Raw genomic sequence first — 9,313 nt, forward strand, 5'->3', positions numbered from 1 at the left:
CCACAGATCGCAAAGAGTTAAGGCAAACCACTCTCTCTCCCAGCCCTCTCCAGTTCCCATGGTTGTTCCCCAAGGGTCTTCCCTATCTCCTATTCTCTTCAATGTTTTCCTGGAACTATTAGCTAACTCACTAAAATCCACGAACATTTTCTTCCATATGTATGAGGATCATACGCAACTCTATTTGAAAATATCCTCCCTGGATAACATCATCTCACTCAACTCTACGCTGTTGTCTACTCAAAATTGGCTAATTGAGAAGCATCTCCTGCTCAACACCTATAAAACTGAATTCCCTCTCATCTCTACTCCGAACCACATCCCCAAGCTAGACCTGTGATTGAATCACCTCATGGCTTTCAACTGTAGCCCCCTCATTAGAGACTCCGCCAAATCTCTCGGAATCACCCTTGACAAGCACCTGAATTCGAATAATCATATCAGCAATGTGTGTAGAGGAACAAATCACTTAATGAGAACAATTAGAAATATCAAACCATTACTTCCACAAACTGATTTCAAGCAAGTGGTTCAAGAGCTCATCTTACCGAGATTAGGCAATGCCAGTGCAAAGCTTGGTGGTCATCCCAAATACGCCTTGGCTCCACTAAGGGCATCTCTGAACTCTGCGGCCAGACTAGTTACAGGTACCAAATGAAATGCGCACTTGTCCTAAAATCTCTTAAATGGTTGCCCTACGAAACTCGAACTTGCCAGCGAGCCTTCTCCGGTGCAGCCCCAAATATATGGAACACTCTTCCACCGGAAATACGCAGAATCTCCTCAACGATTGCTTTCAAAATGGAAGTCAAAAGATTGTTAATGAACAAATTCCTACCTTAATTGGGCTAGGTTGACCTGCTCAAGGTCATTTATCCTACAACCACTGGACCATTATTGGATGCGGCTCATCTTTATCTCATAGTGTGCCCCCCGTTTAGACCACTATGTACCTGCTTATTGTATTACTCTCCTTTGACCCAGGCGTCTTGTAATTATGTGATTATTATTGCTTTTATTACTACTTAATGTCGATATTATATGTATTACCGTCCTTCCATCCTTTCTGTAAAGCACTCTGATATCCTTCTGGATCTTGTTTCAGCTATATACAACTTTATAAATAAAATAAATAAATACGTGAGCGATAAGACCGGAAGTGATGTGAGAAGGAGTGGCTTGAAGGTATATCGGGGTGTTAGGCAATCCTGTGGTGGTAGAGGGTGCTGTAGCAGTACAGAGAGTGGACAGCAGGGAGCAAGAGACGTCAGCACACTGGAGAGATGGGGAAGAGAGGGTTTGTCTGATTGTGATCTGATCGTTGTTAGCTAGTTTTTGCAAGATCTTTCTTTCTTGTATTGTCATGTCTGATTGTTTAGTCTTAGGGTGTTTGAATATGTCTTCAATTTCAGTGATTACTACTTTTTCGAATGCGTCTAACACTTTATGACTCACAGAAGCCATGAATTTACTCTTGCTTTTCAATCCCATCAATGTGGTTTCTTTGGTTTGAGTGGGTGTTGGCTCGATTACGTTATCAAAGAAATGTCTGAGTCTTAATGATCTTAGAAATCTGTACAGGCAAACTTTTGGCTCCAATAGGTTTGAATGATATGTAGGAACGTATGAGGATCATCATACGTTCCTACATATCATTCATTGAAGACATATTCAAACACCCTAAGACTAAACAATCAAACATGACAATACAAGAAAGAAAGATCTTGCAAAAACTAGCCTTAGTCATAATGGACACCAGCTATTATCTAAGTAAAGTGGAAGCACATGTTCATGCACATATATGTGCATGACTACAGATCCCACCAAAGAATTCATCGAAATCCTGAAGACAATTATAGACAAAGCAATGGAAAATGGTACCATCGGCCAAAAAGAGAAAGATTATCTTATGAAAAACAATCCAACCATTCCAAATATATATATGACACCTAAAGTACACATAGATCTTAAAACTCCTCCACTACGTCCAATAGTGTCGACCATAGGCTCAACACACGAAACCATTGGTAAATATATAGACAAGCATCTGCAAAGCATAGTGCAAAAAAACAGCACTTATATAAAGGATACTACCCACTTTCTAAACATTTTGGAAGCAGAGCAAACAAATGTTACTAAAGAGAAGATAATGGCAAGTATAGACGTGACATCGTTGTATACATCAATACCACATGATCTAGGTATATCTGCTGTTGAGAGTTTACTTGTACATGAAGACAAAACTTTAGACCTCAAAGTATTCATTATGGAACTATTACATCTCACGCTGTTCCACAGCTACTTCAAATGGGAAGATAAATTCTATATACAAGCATCTGGAACGTCTATGGGCAATTGTGCCGCGCCTACCTATGCAAATATATTCATGCACAGATTCGAGGCAGATCACATACTGGAAAATGAAATCTGGAGGAACAATTTAATTGTGTATAAAAGATACATAGATGACATTTTTGTCCTTTGGAGAGGAAATGAAGAAAGTTTAAAACAAGCATTACAGGAGTTGAACCTAATCAATGAGAGAATCCAATTTACATTTACCATGAGCAAAAAAGAATTATCATTCTTGGATGTACTATTGACCAATAATGATGGAAAAATCATAACCAGCGTATACACCAAGAGTACGGATAGAAACAATCTACTACATTACAACAGTTTCCACCAAACTCCGTTGAAACATCACTTACCATTTTCTCAACTGCTCAGGATAAAAAGAATAGCATCTACTCAGGAACTGTACGTCAAACGCAAACAAACAACATTAGAAAAATTCAAGAAAAGAGGATATCCTGAACCCATTCTGGAATCTGCAGCAGAGAGAGCAGATAAATTACTGCGACAACATTTACTAAAACCAGTAAATAAGCAGGAGGACAAAAGAAGTGTTTTTGTATCGAAATTTTCAACCCGAAGTGCTAAAATCAAGAAAACAATTAGAAAACATTGGCCACTACTGGCACTAGAAGAGGATTTCAAAGGAATATTCTCCAAACCACCGATCTTTGCTTATGAAAGAACAAGAAATGTGAAAGAGTTATTAAAACAACCAAAAATACAAGTGGTGAGCAAATACAATGGAACATTACCATGCTACAATTGCGGCAACGGTTCAGCCATCGTAAGAGGGAGTACCATCAATCATCCAACCAGAGGCACGTCCATAAATTTGAAAGTATCAGGCACATGCAATTCAAGCAATGTTATATATATGTTACGATTCCCGTGTGGATTGTCCTATGTGGGCAAAACCCAAATAAAAATAAAAATGCGCATAATAGAAAATAAACGTAACATCAGACTTAATAACCAAAAATCTACAGTAGCAGTCCACTTCAACCAAGCTCACCACAACGTAAGCCAGCTGAAATTTTGCATTTTAGAAATGGTGGCAATGACACCCGGGAGAGACAATAACAATTATTTGTTAAGAAGAGAAGCTTTTTGGATTAACTTTTTATGTACCATGCAGCCAAAGGGTCTTAATGAACGGATGGACTTAAATTGTTTTCTATAGAGACTCTTTACGACGCGGACTAGATATGTAATCATGTAAATGAAAACCGTAAATATGTACCGTGAGATAATATTTTATTTTATGTATAAACTTCAAGATTCAGATCATGCCCTTATATTGCCATAGACAAATGAACTAAGTAGTACACATTCACATCATTTAGCAGTTCACACTTTATGGTATATCACACTTTATTGTATTTCATACAGTTCTCGCAACATTGTGTAACCACATCTTAAACATTTAATTTTCCCGCTAAGCACCATTCCAATGTCACCACGTCGCATTTATGGAGGAGATGGTCACTTTAACCACAAGTAAACATTAAACGCTCAGTCACGTAGTCACGTGAGCGGGTGGTGATCATAGAGCCGTAACCGGCAATGAAGGATAGAGCGACGAACGCCGAGGTAGCGAGTAAGGAACACTGACAGGACGCACCGGGTAAGAACGGAGTATAGTTTTTATTTAATACAGAATCACTGTCAGAAGGAGTAGCTGTTTACCGAGGTCTTTCATTTTTTACAGCTTGACTGTTTTTGGAGTTTAAGCGAAGTTTTAAAGGTCACTGAAACATGAGTGTCACTAAGGCAAGGGCTATAAGGCATAAAACGCTCGTGGCACATTGCAATAGTAAATGGCACGTTTTTGTTTATACAATTTGTAAAGGTATATACTGAGCAATACTAACGTGGTACAACAGTTTTCAATACGAACATGATAAAATGTTATTTTCACCTATAATTGTGTATAACATAAGAGACCCATTACTTAATATGATGTGTTATGGTTTCAGAAAGTTATCCCCTGATGAAGAGCTGTTTTGCTTGAAATGCATTGGGATTTAATGAAATGCAAAAAGAAATGTACAAAGAAATAATGGAATATAATGATTGAAAAACTCGCTACAAAACAAGTTTGGAAATGAAATTTTTTTTTACAAACAGTGAAAAAATCGAGTAATATTTGTATGAAACTAGAAAGGAGTGCAAGGAAGGAGTGGGTCTTATGTCCATAGGACACATATGTCAAACTCCCAAGACTAACTCACACACTAACAGCAGAAGGATGAGCCAGGTGTGAGTGGAAGGGATATGGCTCTGGGTGAGGCTCCCAAGGTTCACTCTCACACTTTCACCAGAAGGAGTGAGCCAGGTGTGAGGAGAAGAGATGCATCTCTGAGTGAATCTCCCTAGGCTCACTCGCACACTGACACCAGAAGGAGTGAGCCAGGTGTGAGTAGAAGAGATGTATGTGGCTCTGAGTGAGGTTCCCAAGGTTCACTCGCACATTCCACCAGAAGGAGGGAGCCAGGTGTGAGTAGAAGAGATGCATCTCTGAGTGAGACTTCCTAGGTTCACTCGTACACTAGAAGGAGTGAGCCAGGTGTGAGTAGAAGAGATGTGTCTCTGAGTGAGGCTCCCTAGGTTTACTCGCACATTCCACCAGAAGGAGTAAGCCAGGTGTGAGTAGAAATGGATGTGGATCTGATTGAGGCTCCCACGGTTTACTCGCACACTGGAGTGGTGTGGCTCACTGGTTAGAGGCAGCAGACCCGTAAGCAGAGAACGGTCCGGGACCAGGGTTCAATTCCCGACGCGGCAGGGTCGTGGACCAGGGTCAAAACGGACTCGATAATTCTCGCCTCGGTGCCTACTCTAACCAGGGAACACACTCGGCAACTCTGGGCATTAAGCTTGCCTCATCTCTACAACGGACCCCCACAGACGCCGGGGATGCCTGGTTTCACCTTGGAGATACCCAGAAAGGGACCATCTCACAGGGAAAACCAGGACGGGTTCCCCAGCGGTCTTCAGCGCCAGGATACTCCTTGGAGTCGCAGTGCGCTTTATAAGTACACCCACACACATTACACCAGAAGGAGTGAGCCAGGTGAGAGTGGAAGAGATGTGGATCTGAGTGTGGCTTCTAAGGCTCACTCACAGCAAAGGGTATCTCGGTCCTTGGGCAGGTGTGTAGGTGCGTGGTCCCCAATCTGCTTATACGAAGAGCCAGGTTGTCAGTCTCTTGTGGGACTCAAGAAGTGAGGAGGAGGCTCTAATGTGTTAAGGGAGGCTGCTTCATGTCTTGGGTGTGATGTAGGAGAAGGATCAACCTCCAGTTTTGCTTTTACAGATGTGGGTAATGTGTGCAAGTGAAAGTGAGGCAGAGCGCAGGTGTCTGGTGGGTTGGTGAAAGTTTATGCAGCTCTTCAGGTGTTATGTTCCAGTGTTCTGTAGGGCTTTTTTTTAGTCCATTAGAAGTTTGAATTGGCTGCGCTTGGGGACGGGGAGCCAGTGTGGCTTCTTGAGGTGCAGTGTGATGTGGGTGTAGCATAGGAGGTTCAGTATGAGTCTTGCAGCGGTGTTCTGAATGATCTAGAGTCTTTGTAGGCATTGTTTGGAGTTTCTGGAGTAGAGAGTGTTGCTGAAGTCCAGCCTGCTGGTGACAAGTGCTTTTGGGAGGGTCCATCTGGTATAGTGAGGCAACCATTTGAAGATCTTTCATAGCATGCACAGGATGTAGAAGTAGCAGGTGCACACTGCATTGACTTGAGCCGTCATGTTGAGCTTATTGCCCAGCAGGATCCCTAGATTTCTTGCTTGGTCTGCATGTGTTGGTCCTAGCTCTTACAACCACCAGGTGGAGTCCCATGGGGAGGTCTTGTTTCCACAGACCAGTACTTTTGTCTTCTCGGAGTTGAGCAGCAGGCAGTTGGTCTGCATTCAATCTGCTACCATGATCATGCAGTTGGTCAAGTTGACTCTGGTGGTGATTGTCTTGTCCATCAGGGACAGCATGAGTTGAATGTCATCGGTGTTGGAGATGATGGTGATGTCTTGTGGTCGGATGATGTTGGCAAGCGGTGTTATGTATATATTGAAAAGGGTGATGGATGATCCCTGTGGGACTTTGCATACCAAGGCATTTGGTCTATGATGTGAAGGGTGGTAGCCCTGACCAACTGGGTTCTTTCATTGAGAAAGGAACAGATCTATTTAAAAGCTGATCTGTATATGCCAATCTCCTGGAGTCTTCTGATGAGGGTGTTATGAGAGACAGTGTTGAAGGCCGCAAAGAGGTCCAGGATGAGAACTGCTCTTTGTCTTAGATCCAGGATGATTCTAATGTCGGCATGGCTGCGATGAGTGTGGTTTCAGTGGCGTGGTTCTTTCTGCATCCTGATTCCTGATTGAGTGTTGTCTAGAAGATTGTGAAGGTCAAAGTGGGTTGCTCATTGCTTGTTGATAGCTTTTTCTATTACTTTGGCTGGATGGGGGAGCAGGGAGATGGGTCAGAAGTTGCTCAGTGGGTTTGGGTTGGCTTATGGATTAGGGCAGTGATTTCTGCAAGTTTCCATTCATCCGGGAAAGTGGGGGACATGCTGGAGGTTCCCAGGTTGTAGATGTGATGGGGCCAAGGGTCCTTTTGGCCCCCTGAATAGATGGTCCACATGATTGTTGCTGTGTCGTTTCTGGTGAGAGTTGTCCTTTCTGTAAGGTGGGTTTCTCTCTGGTGGTGAGTGGGATAGCAACGAGTTCTCAGGGGTTGCACTGGTGTGCAAAGTTGTTGTAGAAAGGTACCTAAGTATATGTACAAGAGGTGTGGATCTGAGTGAGGCTGCCAAAGCTCACTCACACACTTAGATCAGGAGTGAGCCAAGAGGGAGTAGAAGAGATGAGGCTCTGAGTGATGCTTCCAAGGCACATTCACACACGTAGATCCAAATGAGTGAGCCAGGTGTGAGTAGAAAATATGTGGCTCTGAGTGTGGCACCCAAATCACACACACACACATGCAGATTAAAATTAATAACATGATAGCTGTAGGAATTAACTTGGGAAATTGGGGCAAGGGGCATTCCTTCCGCAGCACCCTCGCAGACTGCTACTCAGACGGGCGCATTGTTTAGAATGGAGAAGCATCATGAAAGAAGAGTCACTCGCACAATGACACCAGCAGGAGTGACCCGATAGATGCAAAATGTTGTGCTCTACATTCACTAGTGCCCAGGGGCAAAAAAAAATGTCAACGCAGCCTGTAAAGTGCCATCTCCCCTTTTAACTATATTAATGTTAACTTACCTCCTTATACACCTTCTGCTTGAAATCCGCCGCCTCCTTTGAGATATCCTGGTTCGGCTGGACCCCTTTGGTCATTGCCAGAGCATGGTACAGTGAGTTGTCTCCCGACTTGGTTGGGATCACAGAACCATCAGGCGCTACCAAGTTGAACTGCCCCTTGTATAGACTTTCCTTTTCTGTGACACGATTGATGAGTGTGTTGGTCTTGTTTGAATCCCTGGAAAAGATAAATTCATGAGACCATTTCTACACCAAACCTACTGTGTTTGAAACAAATGTATGCACAGCACGGGTGAACGTACATGAATATACATAAGCAGCCAGTGTAGGAACTCAAACACCAGAGAAACATTTCACAAGGGATGACCTTAAACGAATGTACATGAGCAGTCAGCATAAGATCTCATGCACCAGAGAAACATCTCATAAGGGACGACCTTACACAAATGTACATGAGCAGCCAGCATAAGAACTCAAACACCAGAGAAACATCTCACAAGGGACGACCTTACATGAATGTACGTGTGCAGTCAGCATAAGAATTCAAACACCAGAGAAACATCTCACAAGGGACAACCTTACACGAAGGTACATATGCAGTCAGCAAAATAATGCAAACAGCAGAGAAACACCTCACAAGGGACGACCTTACAGGAACGTACATGTGCAGTCAGCATAAGAACTCAAACACCAGAGAAACATCTCGCAAGGGACGACCTTACACGAAGATACATGTGCAGTCAGCAAAATAACGCAAACACCAGAGAAAAATCTCACAAGGGACGACCTTACAGGAAAGTATATGTGCAGTCAGCATAAGAATTCGTGCACCATAGATACATCTCTCATGGGACGACCTAACATAAATGTACATGTGCAGTCAGCGTAAGAACTCAAACACCGGAGAAACATATCACACAGAAGGACCATACATCATTGTACATGAGCAGTCAGCATAAGAACTCATGAATCATCGAAACGTCTCACAAGGAACAACCTTACACGAATGTACGTGAGTAGTCAGCGTTAGAACTCAAACATCAGAGAAACATATCACAAGGGAGGACCTTACATGAATGTACATGTGCAGTCAGCATAAGAGCTCATGCACCAGAGAAACATCTCACAAGGTACGACCTTACACAAATGTACCTGAGCAGCCAGCGTAAGAACTCATGCACAACAGAAACATCTCACAAGAGACGACCTTACATGAATGTACATGTGCAGCCAGCATAAGAACTCAAACACCAAAGAAACATCTCAAAAGGGACGACCTTACACAAATGTACATGTGCAGTCAGCATAAGAAATCAAAAACCAGAGAAACATCTCACAAGGGACGACCTTACATAAATGTACATGAGCAGTCAGCATAAGAACTCAAACACCGGAGAAGCATATCACAAAGAAGGACCATACATGAATGTACATGAGCAGTCAGCATAAGAACTCATGAACCATAGAAACATCTCACAAGGAACAAACTTACACGAATGTACGTGAGTAGTCAGCATTAGAACTCAAACATCAGAGACACATATCACAAGGGAGGACCTTACATGAATGTACATGTGCAGTCAGCATAAGAGCTCATGCACCAGAGAAACATCTCAAAAGGGACGACCTTACAGGAATGTACATGAGTAGTCAGCATAAGAACTCAAACATTAGAGAAACATCTCACAAG

The 9,313-nt window shown here is 42.7% G+C and overlaps 1 long non-coding RNA gene across 1 annotated transcript in view; it reads right to left on the minus strand.

Moving 5' to 3' along the window:
- LOC144819180 (uncharacterized) overlaps positions 1–7,832 on the minus strand; it is a 54,965-nt gene extending 47,133 nt beyond the window's left edge. Inside the window, exon 1 of the long non-coding RNA XR_013607225.1 lies at positions 7,624–7,832. This is a non-coding gene — a long non-coding RNA (uncharacterized LOC144819180). The remainder of the gene's footprint in view (positions 1–7,623) is intronic.
- Positions 7,833–9,313: the final 1,481 nt, after the last annotated feature.

The sequence above is a fragment of the Lissotriton helveticus genome, chromosome 2_1, assembly GCF_964261635.1.
Source record: "Lissotriton helveticus chromosome 2_1, aLisHel1.1, whole genome shotgun sequence".
NCBI lineage: Eukaryota > Metazoa > Chordata > Amphibia > Caudata > Salamandridae > Lissotriton > Lissotriton helveticus.